This window comes from Panthera pardus, unplaced genomic scaffold (assembly GCF_024362965.1).
Source record: "Panthera pardus isolate Hobbes unplaced genomic scaffold, ASM2436296v1 HiC_scaffold_16, whole genome shotgun sequence".
NCBI lineage: Eukaryota > Metazoa > Chordata > Mammalia > Carnivora > Felidae > Panthera > Panthera pardus.
The window spans coordinates 132,944,611-132,961,867 of NW_026526721.1; positions in this window are offsets into that span (position 1 = coordinate 132,944,611).

Sequence of the window (17,257 nt, forward strand, 5' to 3'; positions counted from 1 at the left end):
GAGACAGAGGCTGCATTCTGGCTTTAGAAAAGAATCAGTGATACATTAATGAATCGTATTTTTCTCATGTCACCATTGTGGACTAAGCATGCATGGGCTCAAGAATAAAAATAAGATTTCGAAATCTATTTTTTGAAAATCCAAGAAAATCACGAATATACATCACTGATCACATTAGAATCTGTTCTTTAAAACAAATACAGACCTTAGTGATAGACCTACTATTTTATCATGAAGATTGTATGTGTTGGCTAGTTTTTGATGATACCATGAGGAGGAGATGATTAGACTTAACTATAGCAGTATCAAAGGAGTGTAACTTATTCTTTTGGCAACTGAAGGGAGGCTGGCAGAGGAAAGTTATAAGTTCTTGGCCCAATTCTGCTCATCAATTTTGTCAGTAATTTATTTGAAAGCATAAGATTATCCCTTTTCTGGTATAAAAGTGGTACAAGCAGTACAAAACTGAAACAGGACTAGTAACATAACAGGCAACAGAATTGAGATTGAACTTATTATGACAGATAAGAAATCTACAGATAGAACTTCATAGGAATAAATGCAAATTTCTGTTTTCAGGCTCAAAAACTTAATTGTACACTCAAAGTGTGGAGATGTCTTGGGTTGGTTAAAAGAAATATTAACAATTTAGAGGGGAATTATTATGCTGATGAAGGTTTTGAAAAATATTTTATATTCATTCATTCACTCATTCACTCAATTATAGTATGGCAAAAATAGCCCAGAATTCCTTGTTCTCAAAAGTTTACATTTTAATTGGGAAGACAGACTCACAACTGATAATTTCTGAACAATGTGATAAATGGTAAAAGAGAGGGTTAAACAGTTTTGCAGAAGCACAAAGAGAGGAACAACTTCTTTGGGGTTACCTTCACAAAAGGGTTGACTTTTAAACTGGATTTTGAGGATTAAGTAGGAGTTCCCTGGAAAGACAGAAGAGAAAGAGAATGTTCTCCTCCTTTGTACGGAGGAGAACATGCACAAAGAAAGGAGGGTGTTTTTTTTTTTAAAGTTTTATTTATTTATTTTGAGAGAGACAGAGACAGCATGAGTGGGGGAGGGGCAGAGAGAGAGAAAGAGAGAGAATTCCAAACAGGCTCCTCACTGCCATCGCAGAGTCTGATGCAGGTCTCAAACCCACAAAACTGTGGGATCATGACCTGAGCCAAAACCAAGAGTTGGACGCTTAACTGACTGAGCCACCCAGGCACCCCTAGGGTGTTTTGATCAGAGAGTGCGCATTTGAGGTTGTGGAATTGAGGCCCAAATCATAGGCAAAAGTCCATCTTGAAGGGACTTCTTTGCTGTGTTAGAGATCTTGGATTCAAATAGTTTGTAGTGTAGGGTTGGGAAGTGACTAGCAGGTTTGTATTTTAAAAAGATGAGTCTAACCACCTCACACCTGTCAGAATGGCTAAAATTAACAGCACAAGAAACAACAGGTGTTGGTGAGGATGCAGAGAAAGAGGAACCCTCTTGAACTGTTGGTGGGAATGCAAACTGGTGCAACCACTCTGGAGAACAGTATGGAGTTTCCTCAAAAAACTAAAAATAGAACCACCTTATGATCCAGCAATTGCACTTAGGTATTTGCCCAAAGGATACAAAAATACAGATTTGAATGGATACATGCACCCCAATGTTTATAGCAGCATTATCAACAGTGGGCAAACTATGGAGAGGGTCCAAATGTCAACCTACTGATAAATGGATAAAGAAGATATTGCAATGACATGGATGGAGCTAGGACGTATTATGCTAAGTGAAATAAGTCGATCAGAGAAAGACAAATATACAATTTCACTCATGTGTAGAATTTAAGAAACAAAACAGATGAACATATGGGAAGGTGGGGAAGAGGAGAGAAACAACCATAAACGACTCCTAATGATAGAGAACAAACTGAAAGTTGATGGAGGGAGATGGGCTAGATGGGTGATGAGTATTAAGGAGGGCACTTGTGATGAGCGCTGAGTGTTATATGTAAGTGATAAATCACTATAGTCTACTCCTGCAACCAATATTGCACTGTATGTTAACTAAAATTTAAATAAATAAATAAATAAAAAGATGACTCTAGCCTGTAACATAATGGATTCTGGGAGGACAGTTTAGAGCTTGTTGGGATTAACAATGTAAGGCTAAGGCATAAACTCAGTAAAGCAGTGATAGGGAAAAGAACACAGGAGGAAAAAGTAGGAAGATACCTAAGAGGTAGAATCCGATGAGAGACAGTCAGAGGAATTAGGTATATTTAACCTGGAGTAGAGAAGACTGAGATGAGTAGGTGTCTTCTAGTACCTGACGGACTATTGATATTTGGTATTAGTCAAGACAGCAGAACTAGGATCCGTGGGTGGAGGTCATTAATGACAATTGCAGTTATCCAACAATGGAATGGGCTTCCTGTCTGGAAAATGAGTTCTTTATCCTTGGAGGCATGAAAGTAAAGCTGAATAACCATATTATTCAGCTATAGACATGCTATAGAAAGGAAGTCTTCAACTTTGGGAGACAAGTGACACCAGATGATCTCTGGTGTCTCTTCTAGCTTTTCTTTGATTCTTTGGTTCCAGTAAAAAGTCAAGTCTTAGGCTTTAAGAGACACAGACTAGTATCCTTTTTAAAGAAACTCTTAAGGTTCCACTCCAAAATGGAGAAAGAAAAGCAAATTGGTTTTGATGTCAAACAAAAGCATACTGGCTTTTAGTGCTTTTTAAGGTTTTCAACTTGCCCTTATTATAGAATGAAGATTTCTTATATTGGGTGTTGGAAAATCCTCAAGGAATGGAATCATACATATTTTGTTCCTAGTTATGTCCTCACTGTTCCAAGCCTAATGCCTGGCATATAGTTTGTGCTTAACAGCTTGATAAACAAATGTAGTGGATGCCACCATACATCATCCACATCTATTTTGAGGACTTAACAACCTATTTCCCCAGCTGTTGGGAGTGCTGTCAGCAGATGGCCCTCAAACCTCTTCAAAATTATCCTTGACTGCAAAGAGCTATCTCACCCAAGGTTATGCCCTCTTTCCAGGGCAGCCCACATCTAATAACTGGTCAGTGGAAGGGTACAAAGTTGACCTCCATGCTTGCCTCAACCCGGGACAACTGTGAAGGGTCATACTAGAGCTCCCCATGGGGCTGGCTGAGGCCTCTTGTGACTACAGGATAACCCAACCTCTCTCTCTCTGCCAATCCTGCTTCTTTCCCTTCCCTTCTGCAGGAGTTGATCCTGACAATACTCCTAATAGACATTAATCTCCATCTCAGAGTCAGTTTCACAGGGAACCAACCCAAGGGAATTGACCATATGAATGAGAATCTATTCAATATTTGACAGAATTTTGTAGAACACAAAATGAGGGATTCTTGGTTATCAACAGTTATGATAAATACTTTTGTACTCAACTTCTTCTCAGTGGGCCTTTCCTTTTTATTTAAATTAATGTGAATTAAACCCTTTCATGAAATGATGCTGTCAACCCCCCCCCCTTACCCCCACCTCCGGTTTTCTTATGTTTTTAAAAACATTGACTGCTGTTTGATGTAAGATCCAAGGCTGAACTTTCAGAGTATGTGTTCATTTGGGACTTGATTTACTGCTCTTTGGCCTTGGTTTGTTTCCACTTGATTTCAGATGATTAATCTTCCTGGGAAAGCCTCCAGGGACTGATGGTGCCCTGGTCTGTTCACTGATATAAGCGAAATTATTCAGAAGTTCATGTATCATCCCCTTTTCTGTCAGTCTTTATCCTGTTAAAGTCCCCAAATGTTCAGTATTTAGATGGAGAAAAAGAATATGGAGGGCAAAGGTATAATTGTTTGAGATTTACCAAAGGGAAGTAATGGGGGCCTCAACTGTTTTGTTGGTGAGATGACAGAGGGTGTCGAGCTCTGGTTTATCAGTAGCTCATGACCTAAGGCTGGAGAAAGACACTTCACAGAAGGCATTGGAATTGCTTAACATTGAGCAAATGCCTCACAATCTATGGGCCCACCATTCTGTTGATATGTGAACACTAGAACCTTACAGGTGCCTCTGCCATCTCCAGGCTTCTCCCCTGTGGGGTCTCTTACACCTAGACAAGACCTCAGGTCTAAAGTCACATTTGGAATCTGGAGGAGATTATTGGGACCCCCATGTACTGAATGGTGGGGAACAACATAGCATAATGGTTAAGTGGACATATTCTAGAGCCAGGTTCAAATCCTAGCTCTGTCACTTGCTAGCTGTGTGATCTTGGACAAATTAGTTAACCTCTGTGTGTCTCAATTTCCTCATTTGTAAAATGAGAATAATAACAGTAGTATCCATTTCACAAGGTTGTTGTGGGAGATCATATGATTTAATATATGTATAGTATTTAGAAAAGTACCCACAACATATTGAGTACTGTGTGTGCTTTGAAAAATTAATAAAAGTCTGTAGAAGTCACAAGAAGTCTTGATGTAATGCATCAAGAGGAACATTTAACATGGAGATGCGGCCATAGGACTGGCTCTACCAATAAGTCTAGAAGTTTTCACCAAAAATTCTGCCAACAGAATATACAGCCACAAAATAAAACAGACTAAATGCTCAGAAGCTCCTCTACTAGTTTTTTTTCCCCTTTGGTAATAAAATATGATCAAATAAATAATTCTAGTGGCATGATGGATGCATGGAGCATTCTAATGTTGGAAAAATTGCCACATTTATGTAGTATTAAAGTTGGACTTTAAGAGCTAAGACATACAGTGGCATCCAAAGGAAATATAAATTTTCACAGCCACCAGAAAGACAAATATACAATGATTAATTTTAGTGTATCTCAAACTTGCTTATGTCAACATATGTTCCATTCACAGCACAGTGTGATTATAATGGTGCAAACCACTTACCTATGAAATATATGAATCTCAGCTGGCAAACATGACCAGTTTAAGAGTATATTTAACACAGATCTTCCTGGACTTAGGATGGGGTTGTATTCTGATAAACCCATTGTCGGTTGAAAATACCCTTTAGTCCTAACTTACTGAACGTCATGTGCTCAGAACACTCGTATTAGTCTACAGTTGTGCAAAACCATCTAACACAAAGCCTCTTTGATAACAGAGTGTTGAATATTTCATGTAATTTATTGAATGCTGTACTGAAACCAGGAAAGAGAATGGTTGTAGGGGTACAGAATGGTTGTGAGCGCATCAGTTGTTTACCCCGGTGATCTCGTGGCTGACTGGGAGCTGTGGCTTACTGCTCAGCATCATGAGAGGCTCTTGCTGCCTATCACTAGCCCAGGAGAAGATCAAAATTCGAAACTGGAAGTGCAGTTTCTACTGAATGTGTATTGCCTTTGCACCACCATGAAGTCAAAGGCTCATAAGTTGAACCATCATTAAGTCAAGGACTGCCTGTATAGGTACTCCCCTTGCGTTTTCAGACAAGGGAAGAAAATGAAGCACAATTTACCCCCATATCAAGGCAGCGTTTAAGCATAAACCCAGAATACTCACAACGTTCAGACTTACAATGTGTAAATAAAACAAGAAGTGTCAGATAATATACATTTCCAAAGATGGATCACACAAAAACAATGGCTCTTTCGTGTTACTCCCCCTTTGTTTAGTGGAGGAACTGCAGTTTAAATTGTAAACATAGCAGGTACAATGAATACTGCCACTAATTGTGCTAATTATTGAAAGGATGTGGGTGCTGGCCACTGGTAGTATTAAAAATATCAGGATTGTTTTAGGGCACCTGGGTGGGGCACTCGGTTGAGCATCCGACTTTGGCTCAGGCCATGACCTCCCGGTTTGTGGGTTCGAGCCCTACATTGGGCTCTGTGCTGACAGCTCAGAGCCTGGAGCCTGCTTTGGATTCTGTGTCTCCCTCTCTCTCTGCCCCTCCCCTGCTTGTGCTCTGTCTCTCTCTCAGAAATAAATAAAACGTTAAAAAAATCAGGATTGTTTTGATATCTGTATTTATAAACAAAAGGTACAGGGGAGTTGGATTTCTGTTAAAATCAGCTCTTGTGTTTACAAATTCCAGACACATTAAATATTTGTTTACAGTCTTTATTTACCATGCATTCAAATTTAAGTAATATGAACACAGAAAAAATAGGTGAATGGATATATGACTTTGAGATTAAAATTAGTACTAAAATGTAAATAAAATGTAGAAAGTTTCCTAAAAGAATAACAACAAGCTTATGTTAATTCATTTGAGACCTCCAAATATCCCACATCATAATGGTGGGGACCTCACTCCTCATATCCCAATAATGACATACATCCCAAATAATGACAACTTTTTTCTGTTAAAAATTAAGAGGATTTTTAACAGTTTTGCCATGAAAATTATCATTGATTTTGTTTTTCCCTTTTCATACTTTTGAGCCATTCATTCATTCATTCATTCATTCATTCATGCATTTTAGATCTGGACCATTTTCTGTAGCCTTTGAAAATCCCCCAGTCATAGGGCATTGTGCCTATGGAGTCTAAGCAATGAAATAGCCCAGTTATTATAGTTTGGGGATCTCAGTTTTCTCATCTGTGAAGGAGGTGTTTCCCAAACTGAAATATAAAGCAGCTTTATTGGGGTTTGAATTCTCTGTCATGGCTCTCACTGAGGGGCGGGTAGAGGTGAGAACGAATTGAATTGGAATCATGCCTTCTGAGGATGGGTCAGGAGTACAGAACCTGCATTTGGTGAAAAAGTTTCTAGGATGCTGCTGTAGTCAACGTTTTCCTGAAAGAGTTTTCAGGAGGTTATCTCATTCCTGGGTGAGTCTTTAGGTGCATTTCTTATACTCACTGTGGCCACACTGTCCAGTATGGTAGCCACAAGCCACATGTGGTTGTTTAAACTTAAATTAACTAACATAAAATAATAAAATTAAATTAAATCAAATTTTAAAAAGTTCTGCTCCTCTATCACACTAGACAAATTTCAAGTGGTGAATAGCTACATGTTGTCAGTGGCTCTTGTTGGACAGTGCAGTTATAGAATATTTCCATCACTGCAGAAAATTCTATTGGCCAGTGCTGTTCCAAAGCCTTGGTGTCTGTTCCCCCTCCCAAACCAAAGGAAGCCACTTGTGCTCCTTCAATAACCAGATGATTAAAAAAAAATCCTTATTGAAGTATAATTTACACTCCTTAAAATTCATCTATTTTAAGTGTATAATTCAATGATTTTTAGTAAATTTATCAGGGTTTCTCTTCTGAAGCACAAAACACACATCTTCCATGGATGATACATAGCTAACATAATTCCAGTTGAAAGTAAGTCTATTACATACTATGAATGGATGTCTTGGGACATTGGGGCTTAATTCTCTCCTGGAACCCCAGGTGAGCCAGACAAAACATAATTTGGCAGCATTTTCAATTACATCAAAGAAAGACATAAGTAAGCATAGCTGAATATCCTTAGGTCAAACACATGGTGCAATTGCACAGTATAACCAAAATTTGGCAACTATTGTGGTCATGTTGCAATATAACATAGTATTTCCTTTCCTTTCTTCATAAACAGAAGTATCTTTATCAGAAAAGAAACCTTACATCCATTGAAATATGATTAACATAAAATTGTTTTGAATATGGTCATACATTATGCTGTTATGGCAGTATTAATATTACATTCCTCACAATTTCAGATATTTTCTTTGTCATAGCACAAAAATGCTTTTTAATATAGTTGTAAGGAACATTACATACCGTTTTATTTGGCTTTTGTTCATTTCACCCAATTTTATAGTTCCATTTCTTGTGCAATGACAGTATCTGTAGACTTGTTACAAAGCATTTTATTTTGTTGATTAAACAATACTTTCTTAGCATGACCCCTATTTAGTGCCATGAAGATGTTTCCAGTGTATTGATACAATAAATAATGCTATGATGATAACATTTGCTGCTGTGGTCTGAAGGTTTGTGTCCCTCCAAAATTCACATGTGGTAATCCTAAACCCATTGTCAGAAGGCAGAGCCTTTGGGAGGTGATTAAGTTACAAAGGCAGAGGCCGCATGAATGAGGTTAGTACTCTTATAAAAGAGACCCCACTAGAGCTCCCTAGTCACTTCCACTGTGTGAGGACACAGTGAGAAGGCACTGGTTATGACGCAGGGAGAGAGTTCTTGCCAGAAAGTGACTGTGCCGTCACGTTGATCTTGGACTTCCCAGCCTCCAGAACTGAGAGAAATAAATTTCTGTTGTTTGTAAGACACCCAATCTGTAGCGTTTTGTTATAGCAGCCTGAAGGAACTAAGAAACTTGTATTCTATTTATTCTTCTTTCCTTTAGAGTCACACATGCACACCACACACACACACACACACACACACACACACACACAATTTGTCAATTACCATTATCGCTGCTAATATGGTAGCCACTGACGACATGAAATGTGAATAATCTGAATTTATATGTACTGTAGGTGTAAAATACAGACTGGATCTCGAAGGTTAATATGAACAAAAGAATATAAAATATATCATTAGTAATTTTTATACTGATTACATGTTGAAATGATACTTTTGATGTATTGGATTAAATAAAACATTATTAAAATTAATTTTACCTATCTCTTTGTACTTTTAAAAATATGGCTATTAGAAAACTTTAAATTACATGAATGGCTCACATTATACCAGTGACCCTTGAACAAGGGGGTTTAGGGGCATCAACACCCACATAGTAGAAAATATGCATATAACTTTTGACTTCCACCCCAAATTTAACTACTAATAGCTTACTGTTGACTGGAAGCCTACTGTTTATAATATAATAAATAGTTGATTAACATATTTTTATGTTCTATGTATTATATACTGTATTCTTACAATAAAATAAGCTAAAGAAAATATTAAGAAAATCGTAAAATTCTTGCACAGTACTATACTGTATTTATTTTTAAAAATCTACATGTTAGTGGACCTACACAATTGAAACCTGTGCTGTTCAAGGGTCAACTGTATTTCTTTTGGACAGCACTGACTTAATGCCTTGAGTCTATTTCTGGATTTTCTATCTGATTAATTTTTCCTAATTGTGTATACCTACTTTGTGTGTTTTTGACAATTATTTTAACAATTTAAAATATACTTGAAACATAACACAAGCATGATCACATCTTTAAAACAGTATTTGGTATTACTGGATTGGTTTCTTATGTATCAGTTGACATGTATCAATTTATAAAGTTCTGTATATTCTATTACAGGGCCTTTGACTTTGTAGTGAGTTAGCTTTTTTATGAACCTAGAAATATTGTCATCTTTTCTATTTTTAGGCTCCCCAAATGCTGACTTCTGCTTTATTTATTATATATTCCTGTATTTATCCATTTGGGTTTTACAATTTTTTTATTAAGTTTATTTATGTTTTTCTGAGAGAGACAGTGAGAGAGAGAGACCGAAACCATAAGTGGGGGAGGGGCAGAGAGAGCAGGAGAGACAGAATTCCAAGCAGGCTCTGCACTATAATGGTTTTTATTTTTATTTATTTATTTATTTTTCAATATATGAAATATATCATCAAATTGGTTTCCATACAACACCCAGTGCTCATCCCAAAAGGTGGCCTCCTCAATACCCATCACCCACCCTCCCCTCCCTCCCACCCCCCTTCAACCCTCAGTTTGTTCTCAGTTTTTAAGAGTCTCTTATGCTTTGGTTCTCTCCCACTCTAACTTTTTTTTTTCTTCCTTCCCCTCCCCCATGAGATCCTGTTAAGTTTCTCAGGATCCACATAAGAGTGAAACCATATGGTATCTGTCTTTCTCTGTATGGCTTATTTCACTTAGCATCACACTCTCCAGTTCCATCCACGTTGCTACAAAAGGCCATATTTCATTTTTTCTCATTGCCACGTAGTATTCCATTGTGTATATAAACCACAATTTCTTTATCCATTCATCAGTTGATGGACATTTAGGCTCTTTCCATACTTTGGCTATTGTTGAGAGTGCTGCTATAAACATTGGGGTACAAGTGCCCCTATGCATCAGCACTCCTGTATCCCTTGGGTAAATTCCTAGCAGTGCTATTGCTGGGTCATAGGGTAGATCTATTTTTAATTTTTTGAGGAACCTCCACACTGTTTCCCAGAGTGGCTGCACTATAATGGTTTTTAAAATCAATTTATTTTGATTTGGCTTCATTACCTTTTTTTATTTTTTTAATGGGAATTCTTTTATATTTTCTACTGGTGTGTCCTCCGAATGATAAAGGAATGCCATTGAGTTTTGTTACTCCCTTCTTAATTCCTCTGATCTTTTCTTAATTATCTTTAATACTTTTGTGGCTTTTTTATTTCTAGTTTCTAAATAAAGCTGCATTAACTTGCAAAAACAGGATTTTAAATATCATTCTTTCCCTATATTTATATATCATTTTTTTCTTTTTGAATACATTGTGCTGGTATTTATATTTGGCTTTTACTATTAAAGTATCTATGCTTTATTATATTAAGACTGTAATCCACTGGACTTATTTGGCTTATTTTTTTATGATTAATATTATAAGATATTTTGTTGTAATATACCAACCTTACATTCTTGGAATAAATCGTGTTTTTCCATATTGGACAATTTTTTAACCTATTATATATGTATATATATATATATATATATTTTTTTTTTTTTCCTGAGATTTTGGTTAAGGTTGTGCATCTTTGTTTCATTAATGAGATTTCCTCGCCCTGACAAAGCTAAACAAATTCACTTAAGAAATATTGTTTCTAGGGCGCCTGTGTGGCTCAATCAGTTAAGTATCTGACTTCAGCTCAGGTCATGATCTCACAGTTAGTGAGTTTGAGCCCTGCATCAGGCTCTGTGCTGACAGCTCAGAGCCTGGAGCCTGCTTCAGATTCTGTGTCTCCCTCTCTCTCTGCCCCTCCCCTGCTCATGCTTTGTCTCTGTCTCTCTCTCAAAAATAAATAAACATTAAAAAAAAAGTAAAAAAAATTATTTCCTAGGGAAACATACCATACTTTAAAGATATACTTTGAGAGCAATTTAAGTAGTATAAAGGTTTATTTATTCTTTAAAACTTAGAAATTTCTCCAGTTAAGGTGCCAGGGTCTTAATGCCTAATTTTTCCTATTTATATATCATGAATCAATAATGTTTTCTATTTCTTGTTGCATATGTTTTTTGTCACTTGTTTGTGAGAAATTATATAAGCACTATTAAATCAATAGCCATATACTTGTGGGGCTCCTGGGTGTCTCAGTCAGTTAAGCGTCTGACTTCGGCTCAGGTCATGATCTCGCAGTCCGTGAGTTCGAGCCCTGCATCAGTCTCTGTACTGACAGCTCAGAGCCTGGCGTCTGCTTCAGATTCTGTCTCCCTCTCTCTCTGCCCCTCCCCCATTTGCACTCTGCCTCTCTCAAAAATAAACATTAAAAAAAAAATTAAAAAAAATCCATACACTCGTAGCTAAGAACAATGCCCTTTAATATTTAACAAAATTTATGCTATATTATCTTTTCCCTTGTTTATTTTAATCTATAATTTCTCTTTCTCATTGGTCTAAAGATTAATCAATTTGTCCATTTTGTCAAAATGCAAACTACCGTTCTGTTGGTTTATTTCTATTACTCCTTTTTTAAAAAAAAATGTTTACTTATTTTGAGAGAGAGAGAGAGCACATGTGCACACATGCACAAGCCAGGGAGGGGCAGAGAGAGAGAATCCCAAGCAGTCTCCATGCTGTCAGCGCAGAGCCCAATGCAGGGCTCAATCTCATGGACCATGAGATCATGACCTGAGCTGAATCCTAGAGTTGGTCACTTAACTGACCGAGCCATGAAGGTGCCCCATTCCTTCTTTATTTTTAATATTTTTGTTGCATTTTTATTTTCCTACTTTGTTTTGTTTCATTACATTACTCCATTTTAAAGTGCTTTTGGCACAGAATTAATTCATGATGTTTCTATTCCCATTTTATTGTTAATATATATTTAAAGAGATAAATTTTCTTAGTATATTTCTGCCAGTATCATTAATTATGATTTCTTGTACTTACATGCTTGCTATTTAAAAACTATATATTTTTGTTACTATAGCTTTCCTCTATGTGAGTTAATATGGCATTTCAAATTCTAATTTCCATGTGATTTGTTTCTGTAGAATTCTATTTTTCCCACTTAATTATAATTGTATTGTTATGCTGTGGTGTGAGAATGGTTTCATAGATTTCATGCTATTGTTTTTTGCATTAACTAAGTGCATTTTTCTGTCCCAGTGTATAATTAATTTGTACAACTAGCGAGAATCTTTATAATCCTTTGCCCTATGATCCAATCTTTTCCAGATGCCTGCTAGCTCTACTTTATGCCTTATATTTTTCAGCTATATTGTTTCTCTTCTATTTGGCCACAGACTCTGCCAAACTCCTTTAGTCTTGAGATCTACAATTATATTTCTGTGGATATCTCCTTGTACTTGGCTAGCTTCTCCTATACATGTCTTGATCAAAGACTGGCTTCAGGGACATTTCAGCCAATGCAGTAGTACAGGGTCTTGCTCTCAAAGGGGCCCTGTACTTGGTTTAATGCTCTGTGGTCACAGCCTTAAATTCTTAACAATTTCTGAACAAAAGGCTCTGGGTTTTCATTTTGGAGTGGGCTGCCACGAATTATGTAGCTGGTCCTGCTTGTCCCTTATGTTCTACAACTTTGTTGAACTCAATTTTTTTTTTTTTAATCACAAGCTGATTGGGGATGATTTGTTGGATTTTCTAGATAAGCCATTCCATCACCTAAATGAGATCCTCTTGTAGCCAGGCAGCTTCAGCAAAGTCCTCTGGTTAGCTCTTCCCCACTCCCGGGGTGAAATCACTGTGGAGAGTTCTCTCCTTGAGTCTCCTTCACTTAATGTCAAGTGTTCTTTGATTACTTCCAGAGGAGATCCTGGTCAGGTGTCCAACAGATGAAACTCAGCTCAAGCCCCACTAGGCTTTTTGCCTGGATCAGCACTGGGAGCACAAGTAAGCTCTGCCCCTAACCTCCCTCCCTCCCACACAACCCAAGAGTCCTCTTCTGCTCCAGGCCTCTCAGAACAAGAAGGATGGGGCTTGCTCCCTTGCACTTGGCACTTTAGACCTGCCATCTTTTTCTGCCATACTCGTCTCTGCCTTAACCACATGCTTTCCTCATCCTGGAAGTGCAAAGTACGTTTTCCTTCAAACACAGACCTTCTCTTGAGTGAAGGAGGTAGCCTGATGCCTCCTGGGAAATAGAGTTGCCACAGGGCAGAATGGCGTTAAAATCCACTGGAGCATCCCTGAAGCTTTGAACTGGAGGTTGGCTTGTTTCTCACCTGTGGTTTGGATGTAGAGAAGTCACTGCACCTTTCTGAGCCTTCTCAGTTCTAGCGTCTGTAAAATGGAGGAAACTAGCTATTTGTCAGAGTTTCTGTGAGGGATGAGTAAGATGAAGCATGAGAAGGCCTTGAAAGAGTGCCTGGTGCATGATAAGTGCTCACTGGTTCTCCACTGAGCTGCATTGTTAATCCTCAAGGCTATACCAGGATGATGGTACTGGTTGAACACTCTGAGGTGTTCTCTGTCTCTTAGGATGCTAACCTCAGGAGGGAATGTAGGAGGACTCCTCCAGGTCTCTGTGCCTCTGGAAAAGGAATGGCCGATCAGTATGACTAACCAGGTCTTAATCTGCTGAAAATAACAGAGATATAAATGTGTCCCCATAGCTCCTCACTCCTCTGGGGCTGGACTTTCAAAGAGGGCATTCTGGCTTTCCCCTTCCCAAAATTGCATGAGGGTTAAGTTAATGGGCTTTGGAACCACACTTGGCCCTGGGCACGTTACCTAACTTTGGTTGTGCCTTTATAACCTCATCTATACCGTGGGAGTAAATATGTACAACCTGCCCCTCTTCCTGGTCTCATGATTACATTCCTCTTTCCCTCTCTTGCTCACTAAGGAGGGAAGATATGGAGGATCAGGAGATAGGCAGGCTCTCTATTGCCTACAGACCCTCATTCCCTTTGTTTTACTTTTCTCATTCCTCACAGTGAACTCCAGTTTTGTTTTGTTTTTTTAGAGTAGCTGCTGCTGCAGGCTGAAACTAGACTCACAGAAATCTCACCTCCAGATCCTAGAGACAGAGTCTTGATGAAATAAATCCATAAAGCTTGAATCTCAAAGCAGGCCCACACCCAGGACCCCTGTTTACTTACCCCTGAAGGGATGGTGTTCAGGCCTAGATAGGAAGTGAGGTTAGTTCTTAGATGTCTGGCTCATCCCAAGGTGCCCGCACGCCTCACCCCCCGCCCTGAGGCCTAAAATGATACGGACTTGCCCAAAGAAATTAACTGGTAAGTATTTGGTCCCTGCCCCCTACTCCACTCCTGCCAGAAACAAGTAGGGCTCTTGAGCCAGCCGCACAAGGAACACTAATTATACTAATGCTTTCTTTCATTTTGATACATAGGATTCTGTTCCCAACCCATAAGCCCCATTACTCATCCACCCTTCTGAATTGATGAATGGTTTTCCCCATTACAGTCTCTGGGTGCTGGGCTGGCCTCCCTCTTTTCTTCTTGATGAGATCACAATTTAGAAGGACACAATTTCTGTCCTTTCATTGTTTTATGTTTCTTTCTCTGCAGAGTTATTAGCTTGTGAGATGCACTTAAAGAGACTAAAAAGTGCGTATAAGACACTGTGTGCTGATGGGTGAGTTAGTGGGCAGTCATACAATCCCCAAGTTGACATAATGTACAAGAATTAGTTGTCAATAGTGCTATAAAGGGAATGTAGTTGATTATGTTCCAATAAATATCCATATTCTGTGATTGAGCAGACATTTTGTTATATTAAAAATTAGGGGGCCACTGACTGGGGCTCTGGAATTTGGGGGCATGGAAATTTTTACCGTGAAATATTTAGTACACCCCAAACTCACTTTTGTGGGGACTAGTGAGAAAGGAAGTACATTAAATATAGATGAAGCTGAGACTTCCTGTGTGTGCCAGAAAAATCTTGTGGGTCTAATTGACCTTTTGGGGAAATTATTTGTGAGCTCAAATTGCTACCTTTTCAACCAGCATGTATACTATTCTTATTGCTTGCACGTGCTGGTCTGCTTCCATCCCAGGAGGCAGGTTGGAAGGTAGGTCAGCCTTTTTATCCCTGTGTGACCTTGGAGGAAAATGAAATCCCTAAGGTTTAAAGGATTTGTCTTATGTCAAATAGTGACCAAATGGCAAGGTTCTGCTAGAAGCTCCTAGCCTGCTAGAGCATCTCAGGTCTAGGGGCTGAGTCACATAGCCAGGCTGCTTCCTAACATCCCGAATTAGACAGAAGGTTTGAATTTCCCTACAAGTAAGAGCGAGAACAGTAGATTGTTGGAATGAAGTGTTTACACACCACTGTAGAGAAAAGGGCTTATGAAAGACTTAAGATTTAAGCTGTATGTTTAAAAGGAAAAGAGAAGGCAGAGAAGAGATGGTTGGGAGCATTTTTACGGCTGAAATGTCAGTGTAGACTAATACAATCTTTGTAGGGAGACGGATGGATTAGAGAACATAGAAATGGTTTAATGTGTGAAGTGTTTATGGAAGCAGTAGGCTGAGTTTGACACTGGAGAATGTGGTGATACGAAATTTTATTTTGGATACAACATAGAGTCAAAAACCCAAGTTATCCATTATCAGAACTGGAGATCGCAGGTGATTTAAAATTACTTTCATTGAAAATCACTCACATTAACATTGTACTCTACTAGACACTTTAATTGCCCCTAACAGTTACAAATACAGCATATCCTCAGCATCAGAGAAGTTAGTTACCATGTTAGGAAAAGGGCCATTTTAGAATTCACCAAATGGAGAATCTACCCAGAAGAGAGAATGTCCTGGGATCTTAGGTTCAGTGATAAAGAGAAACCAGGGAGCCTGATTTAAAAGATAGAAAAAATGGACCAATTATGTGAAACACTTAAACTCAGAGGATGGGAATATATGATTACAAAGGTATTTGGTTTCAAGACAGCAAATGAGAGGGAATTGGACAGTGCAGTGAGAAATACATGGGATTGGGAGAGAGCTGAAACATTTCATTATAGCACTCCAAATAGTAATTCTACTGACATGAAGACTACTGAGAACTGAAAACAAAAACAAAAACAAAAACCAACCAACCAACCAACCAACCAACCAAAAAAACCCCCCAAACATCTAATTTGACTTTTAAAAAGCTCTGTGGTTAAACACCCAGAATCAGCAGGTCAAAGGAGACATTCATTATGACCTTTTGCCTTCAGGCTGGGGCAGCCCATACCGTCCTGGTAGATAATTGCCTACCCTATGCTTAAGGTTCTTGTGGAAAGGAAATTCCAAGCCCACCGCCCCGGTAATGCATACCAGTGTCCAATGGCAGCACAAGGAAGGTTTCCTCTCGGTGGAGCCTAAAATCCCAGTGACCACAGCCTATTCACTTCCTCGTGTTCCTGTGCTAGTCCCAGCTGAGCTCAAGATCCTCTATTTACATGATCACATGATTTAAAAAGATCATTCAAGGCTCCCTCCACATTGTGTCTTAACTACCGTTTAATAATGCAAGAAGTGTTTGCACAGGAACTGGTGACAAGGGGAGGAACTTGGATGTGTCTCAGTTTGTGCTTGCCGGCTTCCCCAGAGTGACCTGCTGACCCCAAGCCAGCTCCATCACTTCCTCTGAGAGTCAGGTTCACTCAAGTCTTGGTCCCTCCCCAAGTCCCCTCTTAGGAATTGCTTTGTACCATGCAGACCTGGAGCCAGATTATAAAACCACAGCGGGATGCTCAGTCTCTTCACTTGCCTTAAACCCCTCTCTATAGTTTTTTGTTTGTTTTGTTTTGTTTTGTTTTGTTTTGGTGGTGGGGGTGGGAATGGCTAGTATTCTGAGCCTTGTCCTCCTTCTGGGTAACAAGATGAACCTATCTTTTCTCTCTCATGTGGCTTCCGTATGTGTATGCTTTTTGAAAAGGACAAGGTGACATTTGGCTAATTTTTTGCTAATATGCATAAGTGGGAGCTGTCTAGGGAAGCTTCCTTTTGCCAGGTAATTTGTACATCCTAACAGCAGCCTTCTGGAGATTTGGTCTTCTTTGTGTTGTGTACTGTTAATAGTGGGAATTTCTAACTAATTAAGAAAGGAGTCGGGCAGCATGCCAGGCCGGAGGGGTAATGTTTTTGATCCGGTCAGGTTTTGCTACATCCTACCTC